Below are 10,351 nucleotides of genomic sequence, written 5' to 3'. Positions count from 1 at the left end.
GTTTTGCTGCTGTGAACAGACACCATGACCAAGGCAACTCTTATAAGGAAAACATTTCATTGGGGCTGGCTTACAGGTTCAGAGGCTCAGTCCATTATCAAGGCAGGAACATGGCAGCGCCCAGGCAGATGTGGAGCTGGACGAGCTGAGAGTAAGGCAAACAGGAGAAGACTGAATCTCTTAGGCAGCTAGGAGGAGGGTTTCAAAGCCCACCCCCACATTGACACACTTCCTCCAACAAGGCCACACCTCCTAATAATGCCACTCCCTTGACCAAGCATATTCAAACCACCACAAATATCATGTAGCAGGTTCTATCTATGAATCAAGCAATGTAATGAATTTAGCAGGTGATCTGGATGAGTGCCTTGCCTCTATAAATACTATAAGCAAATAAAAAATAAACAAGTGCCTTCCCGGCAATGGGCAAAGGTGTTTACCTGGTTGTTGGTAGGTGGTGTTGCTCTTATGTCAGTTGGGGGCGGAGCAGACGCCCAGTCTTTTGTTCATCCTAGCTTGATGCCTGGTTTGGTGGCTAAAACTGTTTTATGCCTAGGACACATTCAAATCAAATCAAACCAATTCAATCAAACCAAATCCAGGCAGCACATTGTGGGGAGGCGGGTTGAAGACAGAGAGCTGCATTCAGCCATGCCAGGAGGTACGGGCTGGGAAAGAATGCTCCCAGACCTGCCCTCTGACCTGCAATACAAGCGGGCTCCACCTAGGACCACAGAGTGTAGCTCAGGAGGAGAAAGACAGACCTGCAGCCCACCATGCCACCCACAGGCCTGCCCTCCTGGGCGGCACAGGTGAGCTGTAGACACCCACTTGCCACCAGCTACAGTACAGGGGGTGTCACCAGGGGCCTGTCAGCCGCGCAGGCAGCAGCAGCAGGAGCCACCACAATGTGCATGCGTGTGGTAGACACACAGGGGGAAAGAGAGGTAAAGCAGCTTGAGCACTGTGAAGGGAGATGGAACCGGAGACTCCAGGGTGGAGAGGAGGAGCCTGTTGTGAGTGGCCAACACCACCTGGCCAACCCCGCCACCTGGGACTATGGTGAGGTCCCAGCCCAAGCTGCCCCTGAGGACCATGTCTGGGTCCACGACTCCACAGCAGCAGAGATTGGTGTTGCTGTCTCTGGTTCATATTACCATTAGAGAACATGGGGACATCTCTGGTAGGGGTAACCTCCAGGGAGGTACATGGCTGTACAGAACTGGCCTCTCCACTCACTGGCTGCAGCATTTGGGAGAGCAGGCCCTGAGCACTGTGCCCTGGCCACAGTGGAGCTGACCCTGGTGAGGGGGGTGTGGGTGATCTGGCTCTGAGGGTTTGAGTGTGGTCTTGAGCACAGGAGAGCTGGTCCTGCCCCTCAGTGGCATCAGCACTTGGAAGAGTGGGCCCTGCTCCTGGTCTGGACAGCACAGTAGAGCTGACCTGGTGGTAGGGCACAGGTGAGGCCTTCCTGAGAATGAGAGGACAGGAGAGCTGGCCCCATGTCACTGGTCTGCCATGAGGTGGCGTGGGTGAGGGGTGATGTTCTCCCATCCCCATGGGTGCCCCTTGACACCTCTGGTAGTTAGAAGAACTGGCCTCCAGGGCATGAGAGAGGGAAAGCTAATCCTGCCTGCTTTCTGGCTGTAGCACTTGGGAGAGTGGTGCCTGCACCTCACCTGGGCAACACAGTGGAGCTAGCTCTGAAGATGTGGGTGTTGGTGAGCAGCCCCAAGGACGTGAGAGCAGGAGAGCCGACCCTGCTTCCTGCCAATGGCGGCATTGGGTGGCCTAGCAGGAACAGTGCTGGAGAGCTCGCCCCCTGTGGTGCTGATAAGGGAGCGGCCGGGCTGAGGGGCTGCTGCAACTCAGCTACCAGCTAGGCCCGGATCCAGGGGCAACTCAGCTACCAGCTAGGCCCGGATCCAGGGGCAACTCAGCTACCAGCTAGGCCCAGATCCAGGGCTCTGAAATGGCCCACCCCCAAAATCAGTAGCATCTGTGAATGACTGGGATTAGAGAAAGGGCCACTCCCAGTGATCCACAGCTGCAGGATCTCCATGACACGGGGCAACAACAGGATAACCAGGAGGAGTCCTGGTGAGCATCCAATATTGATGGTTCACAGAAACCAGAGACTTGGAACCAAACCAATGACTTATTGCAATGAACATTTACAAGTAAAGAAGTGTGGACAGAGGGATGCACTGTGGGACACACTGTGACACTACAGTGGACAGAGGGATGCGCTGTGGGGCACACCGTGACACACTACAGTGGACAGAGGGATGCACTGTGGGGCACACCGTGACACACTACAGTGGACAGAGGGATGTACTGTGGGGCACACCGTGACACACTACAGTGGACAGAGGGATGCACTGTGGGGCACACCGTGACACACTACAGTGGACAGAGGGATGCACTGTGGGGCACACCGTGACACACTACAGCTTCCACGATGAGATGTGTTCTGTGCTTTGGTTTTTGTTTTGTTTTGTTTTGTTTTTTGTTTGTTTGTGTGTCCTTCATTTTGGGAGGGAGGTTGCAAGAGCCAAGGGTGGATACGAGGAGACGGGGAGATGAGTGAGATTGGGGTGCATGATGTGAAACTCACAAAGAATCAATAATAAAAACGTTTTTAAAAATTATAAAAAAAAAAAGAAGAAAATATATAAACAAGAGAAGGCAAACTTGTGTTGAAGACAGGGTGCCTGTCTTGCTCTCACTGTTGCCTTGGGAACAAGCTGGACTGGCTACTGGGGACTCTCAGCTCCCTAAGTCGCTCCGTATGGATCAAAGGTGTGGCCTTAACGAACATGCTAGCAACTCTCGGGTATTTCCTTCCAAACTGCGTGAAGCAATTGGGGTTCCCAAGCGGGGGAGGGGAGGCAGGAGGGGTGAGAGAGGAGCTCTTAGGGTTCCTGAGCTGGGGGGGGAAGGGGAGATGAGGGTGAGGGGTAGGGGGCCAAAGGTGGGAGGGGCGGAAGGGGCGGGGTTGCCGAGAGATAGAGATAAATGGAGCTTCCATCATCCCAAAGGCTGAATGAACCCTGCTAGGAGCTAGGCACTGTGTGGTTCCCACAGCTCAGTTTGCATTTCCCTGGTTACTAAGGAGGTGATGTATTTTGTCAGTCCTTTCCTGGCCGCTTGGGTTTCCTGCCACTGAGGTGCTTCTTCATGGCCTTCATTTTTCCTTTCTTTCTTTCTTTCTTTCTTTCTTTCTTTCTTTCTTTCTTTTTTTTTTTTTTCTGTGACTTCCTCCTCATTTCACACAGGAAAAAATTACAGTTTAAAAAAAAAAAAACATAGTGACTTGCATACAGTTAGGGAACTGATTTACATGCAAGGCAGAAAACCATGTTAGCTCTCATACAGTGCTTGTGCAAGACCTAGTGGAATGAATTTAAACGAACAGAGAGACACCTTGCCAGGTGTCCAAAGGAGCGTGCGCTCCAGAGTCTGTGGTCTGCAGTGCTACTGCAGGGGCAAACCTGCTCTGTCCCTTGTTCCTATGTGATGTGAGCAGGCCCTGGGCTCCTCCAAGCCTGGCTGTCCTTGCAGGAGAATAAGCCTATCCCAGATAAACGGGAATAGGGAGCTAGCAGCAGTGCGTGCTCTACAATGATCTAGTTCTGGTCTCTCCCTCTCCACACACGTGACTGTGGGCTCCAAATCAAGAGGCATGGGGGTTGCCTGGACTTCAGTGTGTCTCCCCACAGTCCATACATTGGAAAGTTGGTCCCCAGTGCAAAAGTGTTGGGAGCTAATAAAAGGTGATTGGGTCACAGACTAACGTAGTTATTGTGAAACTGGGTTAGTTGTCCCAGGAGCGGGTTGGTTTTCTCTCCTACTTTCTGGTCATGTGGCAGATGCAGTCCACTGTATGACCGAATACTGAGAAGACCCTCACCAAGCTGGGAGGTGGTGGTGCTCACCTTTAATCTCAGCACTCAGGGTGGGGACAGGGGGATGTCTGTGAGTTGGAGGACAGCCAGGGCTGCACAGAGAGACCCTATCTTGAGAAACCAAAAATGAAACAAACAAACAAACAAACAAACAACAAAGAGAAGACCTTCACCAGATTCAGCTCCTACCCCTCAGCCTCTAGACTGTAAGAAATAGATTTATTGTCTTCAGTGATTACTCAGCCTCATTCATCCTATTACAGTCACACCAACAGATCCAGGCTTGCTGTGAGAAGCTGGAGGGTCCTCCAGATTACCCAGTCCGATGCTCAGCCTCAGGCCAGTGCTAACCTTACCAGGTGAATGGGACTTTGCAGATGTAATTCTGTTAGAGACCTTGAGGTGGGAGGGCATCAGGCAGAGAGCTGTGATTATGGGAGAAAGGCAAGGTCAAAGGTGAAGAGGTACAGGAGGGACTCTCTGAGGATGAGGTTAGAGAGACACACTTTGGTGACTCAGGGAGGCCTGTGATTCTGAGGAATGATGGCCACCTCTGGAAGCTGGAGAAGGGGAGAGAGAGAGATTCTCTCCTGTGTCTCTAGGACAGTGGTACTGCTGGGATTGGCCTTGCAAAACCTATTTTGAACTTCTGACCCCTGAACTGTAAAAGACTTGGTCTTGGTTTCCGCCTTAGGACAGAGCTGGGGTCTCTATAAAACCTAACCTCAGTCCTTAGCATTGTGTTAGCCACTAAATGGGGTAATTCTCACCACAATGACAGGAAATCAATATGGCAGCCTCTCAGAAGGGCTAAGTCTTCTAAACAGGAGGAAAAACTTGATAGTGAAGAAATAATGACAACCTCTACTTTTAGCCTTTATATTGCACTAAGAACTATTCAAAACTCTAGTTCTAAATTATCTAATTCAGTGTCCCACAGCAGACTGGAGAGACCACTCAGACGTTAAGAGCACTTGCTGCTTTTGTAGAGAACAGGTTTGGTTCCCAGCACTCACCCTGGGCAGCTCACTACTTGTCACTCTAGCTACAGATGATCTGACACCCTCTTCTGGCCTCTGTGGGTACTACACACACATGACATATACATCCACTCAGACTCATCTGGGCACATAAATAAGAAGAATAGCCACACAGCAAGGAAAGCACAAACCATCATTCCACTTGGCAACTGAAAACATCCAAAGGGGGTCCAAATAGCACGGGAAATTTTGTTATATTTTATGTCCTCAGAGGGGCTGGTACTTGAATCCAGGGCCGCTTGTGATAACTCATGATTTTCCTGAAGTAGAGGTTGGAGGCATGGGCAGAGGACAGGCAGTGGAGGTTTGGGAGCTGGCAGGTCTCTGGCATGTGTGATCATCAGTCATTGATCTGCACCTGGTGTTGCTCTAAAGCAGGGGAGACCCACCAGTGCTCCGTGAAGAGCCAAGGCACTGTGGGATAATAGAGACCTGCGTGAGATCACCATGATACAAAATGCCTGGGAATAAAATGGAGATCTGGTGTCATAAGTTCAATATAGTTCATCTCCTCTGAGGTCCATGTTGAAATACAGTCTTCACCATGAGTTTGCTAAGAGGTGGGACTAAGTAGGAGCTTTCTTTCTTTCTTTCTTTCTTTCTTTCTTTCTTTTTTTTTTTTTTTTTTTTTTTTTGTTTTTCGAGACAGGGTTTCTCTGTGTAGCCTTGGCTGTCCTGGAACTCACTCTGTAGACCAGGCTGGCCTCGAACTCAGAAATCCGCCTGCCTCTGCCTCCCAAGTGCTGGGATTAAAGGCGTACGCCACCACCGACTGGCAAGTAGGAGCTTTCAAAGGTGATTAAGACTCGTTAGCATCCACTCAGGCCATTAATGGACCAACGGGCTAATGGATTAATGGTTTATCTAGAGAATGATCTCTGCACAGCCAGTGTGACGTGGTCTCTCAGACACTGCCTGTTAACATCTGATAACCTGTGCCACCTGGGGACTTTACTAGAGAGAAAAGTATCTTCAGATACCCAATGGGGAAACCATCACTAGATACGGGCCCACAGCTTTGGACCAGAACCAGGAGCCAAAGTAAATCTCCTTTATAGCTTTCCCACCAGGGATGGTTGGGCATGCCTTTAATTTCAGCACTTGGGAGGCAAGGGCAGGCAGATCCCTTGAGTTTGAGGCCAGCCTGGTCTACACAGTGAATTCCAGGACAGCCAGAGCTACATTGTGAGATCCTATCTCAAAACAAAACAAAAATTTACCTTGTCTATACTGTTGTGTTATTGACAACAGAAAATGGACTCAGACATTGGGTCTAGCGGGGTGGGCTCCAGGGAGAGGGTGGAGAAGAACACTCAGGAGGCTGGGAGATGGGAGATGCTGTGCTATGGAAGCCATGGACTTGAAAGGGGGTTGTTGCATGCATGTCTACCAAAGTTCCACCCTAGGAGAAATTACACAGCTGCATATGAAAAATCCAGAAGCCTTTTGGAGCTTAGTGAATGAAGGGTGGGGAGGTCAGAGGTCAAGAGGAATAAAGAGCTCACAAGCTTGTGGAAATGTGTTTCTTCTCTTCAGTGGGCAAGGGAACGGGAGCAAAGACAGTGCATAAGCCTACTTCTACTGCAGCCAGGTCTGAGAAAACCCTAAGACCCCAGGCTGTGGAGGGTGCCATGGAGCAGGCACCCTCGTCTACGGCTGGTGAGAGTGGAGCTTCTCGCTTGTGCTCCAAGCTTTGGGGTAAACGACTTGGCAACATCTATTAAAAGCCCTGGGATGTTCACATCCATCCCGCCATCGCCTTCTCTGAGGAGCTGAGCCTCGAGCATGAAAAGAAAACCTTCCCACGTGAAGTGCTCCCTGCAACCTGTGTAGTCAATAAAACAACAGCCCAAGGATGCAGAAAGGAGATCTGAACCGTTGTTATCTCTACCTATCGAAATGGCACTCGGTGTTTAAAATCTCGGTGGTGAAGAAGATGTGTTTACTGCCTTATGCATAACAGGCTGGTACAGCAGCCATGGAGAGGCATGGCACTTTCATTAATGTGGCTTGAAGAAACACGTGAAAATATGAAGGCGTTGTCCACCCCATTGGCTATTTTCAGGACAGTACTGTTGACTCCATCTGTGGTCTTTTTTGTTTGTTTGTTTTGTTTTGTTTTTGTTTTTCGAGACAGGGTTTCTCTGTGTAGCCCTGGCTGTTGTGGAACTCACTCTGTAGACCAGGCTGGCCTGGAACTCAGAAATCCACCTGCCTCTGCCTCCTGAGTGCCGGGATTAAAGGCGTGCGCTGCCACCGCCCGGCTCCATCTGTGGTCTTATGTGGCTTTCCAGAACTATAAATGACTCATTCTGAAAACTCTGCTCCCACGGAAACAGCTCACTGCCTTCCTCCCCTCAGGATGTCAGGCAGCTACGAATTGACTTGCTTGCCTCCCATCCTGGCTGCTCCGGCTGCTTCATGGATGTGGAGTTGTGTAGCCCTGGTCTTTATGTAACCGGCTTATTTCACTTAACATTGTTTTGAGAAAGGATTCAAGAGATGAAAGGCAGACAGAAATAGGATTCAAATAAAATGTCCCAAACCTTGAGGTCGTCTTCAGGCAATAGGTTTATGTGTGGTTTCCAAATTTCTTTCTACGTTTGCCATTTCCGAGTGGTTTAGATTACACTTTGATATGGTTTAGATTACACTTTTATATGGTTTAGATTACACTTTTAATAATAGGTGAGGTGTTTCTTTTGATGGAAATAAACGAAGAAAGCGAGCCCCAAAGAAAGGGAACCCAAGAGACGAGGGAAGCAGTGGTTCTCAAATGTGTATCTGGAGGAGGGGAAGCCTAGGCCACATGACAGTCAGAGCTCAGGTCAAATAGGAGATGTAAACCACGCTGGCATCTGTTTCTCAGTTTGTCCTTCCAGAAGCTACTGACATCTGTGTCCTCCTGCGCCCAAGAGCCAGGGACATGGAAGGCTGCCCTGGTTAATTCCCCGCTACCCAGGATTGATTAGACTACAGACTAGGAGCCAGCTGATCCACCCAGAACAACCTGTGAGTCACTCCTTCCTCTCCCAGGAATGGTTAAGAGCATTTGTTTGGCTGTCTCTCAACCCACCCAGCCAAACAGCCCTTAGGGACTTAAGGAGGTCAGACTCCACCCACTGTGTTCAGAGTTAAAAGGAGGAACTGGGTTGGTTTAAAGAGAACCTTTGTGGGTAGGAAGGGAGAGCAGGTGAGGGGACATGGAGGAGCACACCCACCCGGTGCTGTTCTTGGAAGATCCTTGCGGGCCCAGATCTTTTTGTGTTTAGTACCTCCACCCTTCAGCCTTGGGAAGTCTTATAGAGGTTTCATAAATATTCATCCGCTGGGTGAACCAAGAGCCTTCTGTCATGGAGACAAACAGCTTATTTGAGGTGTGGCACGCTCATCTTGGGAAACTAGCAAGACACTGGAAAGTTACGATAAGAGTAGGGGACTCTCTGGGCGGAGACCAAGGCAGGGAGCTGACAAGGCTGCAAAGGACTATCAGAGGGTTCCTGCTCTCTGTCCTGCCATCCTGGTCCAGCAACCTCTGTTAGAACAGGCCTGCTCCCCAACTTAATACCCAGCCCCTCTCCCTGTTGCGAGCGCAGGCCAAGGCTATCCCAGACCACTCCTCTCATCTTACTTGGGTCAACTGGAATAGAATTTGCTCCTAAGTGCACTGTCAATGAGATAGGTGAACAAAGAGTATCAAGTCAATGTAAGTGACTTCAACTCAGCCCTGTATCCCTTGGCCAAGAAGCTACAGACAAAGGATCCAGCAAACGCTAAAGCGTTTACTGCTAGGGTTTTTAGAAACTTATCTTACATTACCCAGTTCCCATAGCATCCCTTAAGGAAAGAACAAATAATTTTGCAGATGGAAGGATCCCAGATTTAGGGAGGTTGAGTCAATTTCTCAGCGTCACAGCGTCTCAGCGTGGAATCAGGCTGGGATTTGAAGACAGATCTGATGACTTTACAACCCTGGCTTAGCTTACAACCCTGGCCTGTTGCCGGGCCAAGCTTCCTCCCATCCACACCCACCAGCAAAGCATCGCTGTGAGGCTCAAAAATGGGGTCACACATACGAAATCGTGCTGAGAGCATCCAGCACACCAGATGATCAATCACAGACCCAGAGAGGGGAAGGGACTGGAAAATTTTATGGCCACTTGCCACACCCAAATCCTGCCCCCAGTCTTCTCCATTCCTGTGAAGGCGGACAGCCCTCAGGCAGCCCATCCCTCCCAAGGTGGGCAGTAAGGAATTTTCCCTTCTGGAACCGATGGTGGTTTCGTAACAAGGGTTGTGTCCTATGGGCTCTTTGAACCACCCACTCGCTGTCTCAAAGCTGACAAAGTGACCAGAGTCCCTGCAGCAGACTCAGCCAGCACCAAGTCTTTCTGCCTCTCTCCTTGCCCAGGGCGCAAGAAGACAGGTCAGAACGGAGGAAGTGGATCTTGGCACAGGAGGGCAGCCCGACTCCAGGGTGCAGAGGCAAAGGAGTCTGGCTAGAGAAAGCCCTTTCTCAGATGCCAGCAGAGGATGTCAGATGACAGGAGAGGTGACCAAATCACAAGCGTAGGTCTGGCTGCTGGTACAGCTGCAGCCGTACGATGTCTTGTCCATTCAGCGTGATTACTAAAGATTGCTCTTTGAAGCGGGGTGACACTGACCCACCACATGTACTTCTGAATCAGACAGGCAGAGATAGGACCTGACACTGCTTCTGTCTCACTAGAGGACTTTAATTAAATCAACTGCTTGACCCTCAGTTGCCACATCTGTTCACAAAAACGAATATGCCTCATTCCTGGGATGTCTGTGGGCAGTGGAAGGATGGCAACTGCAGAGGCTTCAGCATAGCAGCCATAACGTTATGGGATCACATGGGCACTGCTACTGAGATGGAAAGGGATGTAAGATGCGCAGAGGAAATCTGTGCCCTCGGGGAGTGTACAGAAGCAGAAAGGTGCAGAAAGGCATGGAGGCATACTGCTGGGAAGAACTGAGCTGAACGCTAACCGACTTCATTCACCCTCATGCAAGAGCAGATTTGTGAGATGAGTTTAAACTCAGGTAGCTTATTAAAAGTGAGTTATTGATCTGGAGGGAAGTGTGGAATCCAGAGTCAGGTAACAGGAAAATCCATCCCCCTTCGAGCTCAGTTTTCAAAACTGTCAAACCCTTCCTCCCTCCTTCCTTCCCTCCCTCCCTCCCTCCCTCCCTCCTTCTTCCTTCCTTCCCTCCTTTGCTGCCTCTCTCTTTCTCTCCTTATCTCCTCCCTCCCTCCCTCCTTCTTCCTTCCTTCCCTCCTTTGCTGCCTCTCTCTTTCTCTCCTTATTTCCTTCCTTCCTTCCTTCCTTCCTTCCTTCCTTCCTTCCTTCCTTCCTTCTTTCCTTCCTTCTTTCCTTC

At 50.0% G+C, this 10,351-nt stretch overlaps 1 pseudogene; it reads left to right on the top strand.

Annotated features, from left to right (window-relative positions):
• The first annotated feature begins 412 nt into the window (after positions 1-412).
• LOC117709703 (small nucleolar RNA SNORA48) lies at positions 413-565 on the top strand (annotated as a pseudogene).
• The last annotated feature ends 9,786 nt before the right edge of the window (positions 566-10,351 follow it).

Source organism: Arvicanthis niloticus, chromosome 5 (assembly GCF_011762505.2).
Source record: "Arvicanthis niloticus isolate mArvNil1 chromosome 5, mArvNil1.pat.X, whole genome shotgun sequence".
Lineage (NCBI taxonomy): Eukaryota > Metazoa > Chordata > Mammalia > Rodentia > Muridae > Arvicanthis > Arvicanthis niloticus.
The sequence above is the reverse complement of the archived record's forward strand: the minus strand, read 5'-3'. Positions and strand labels throughout refer to the sequence as shown.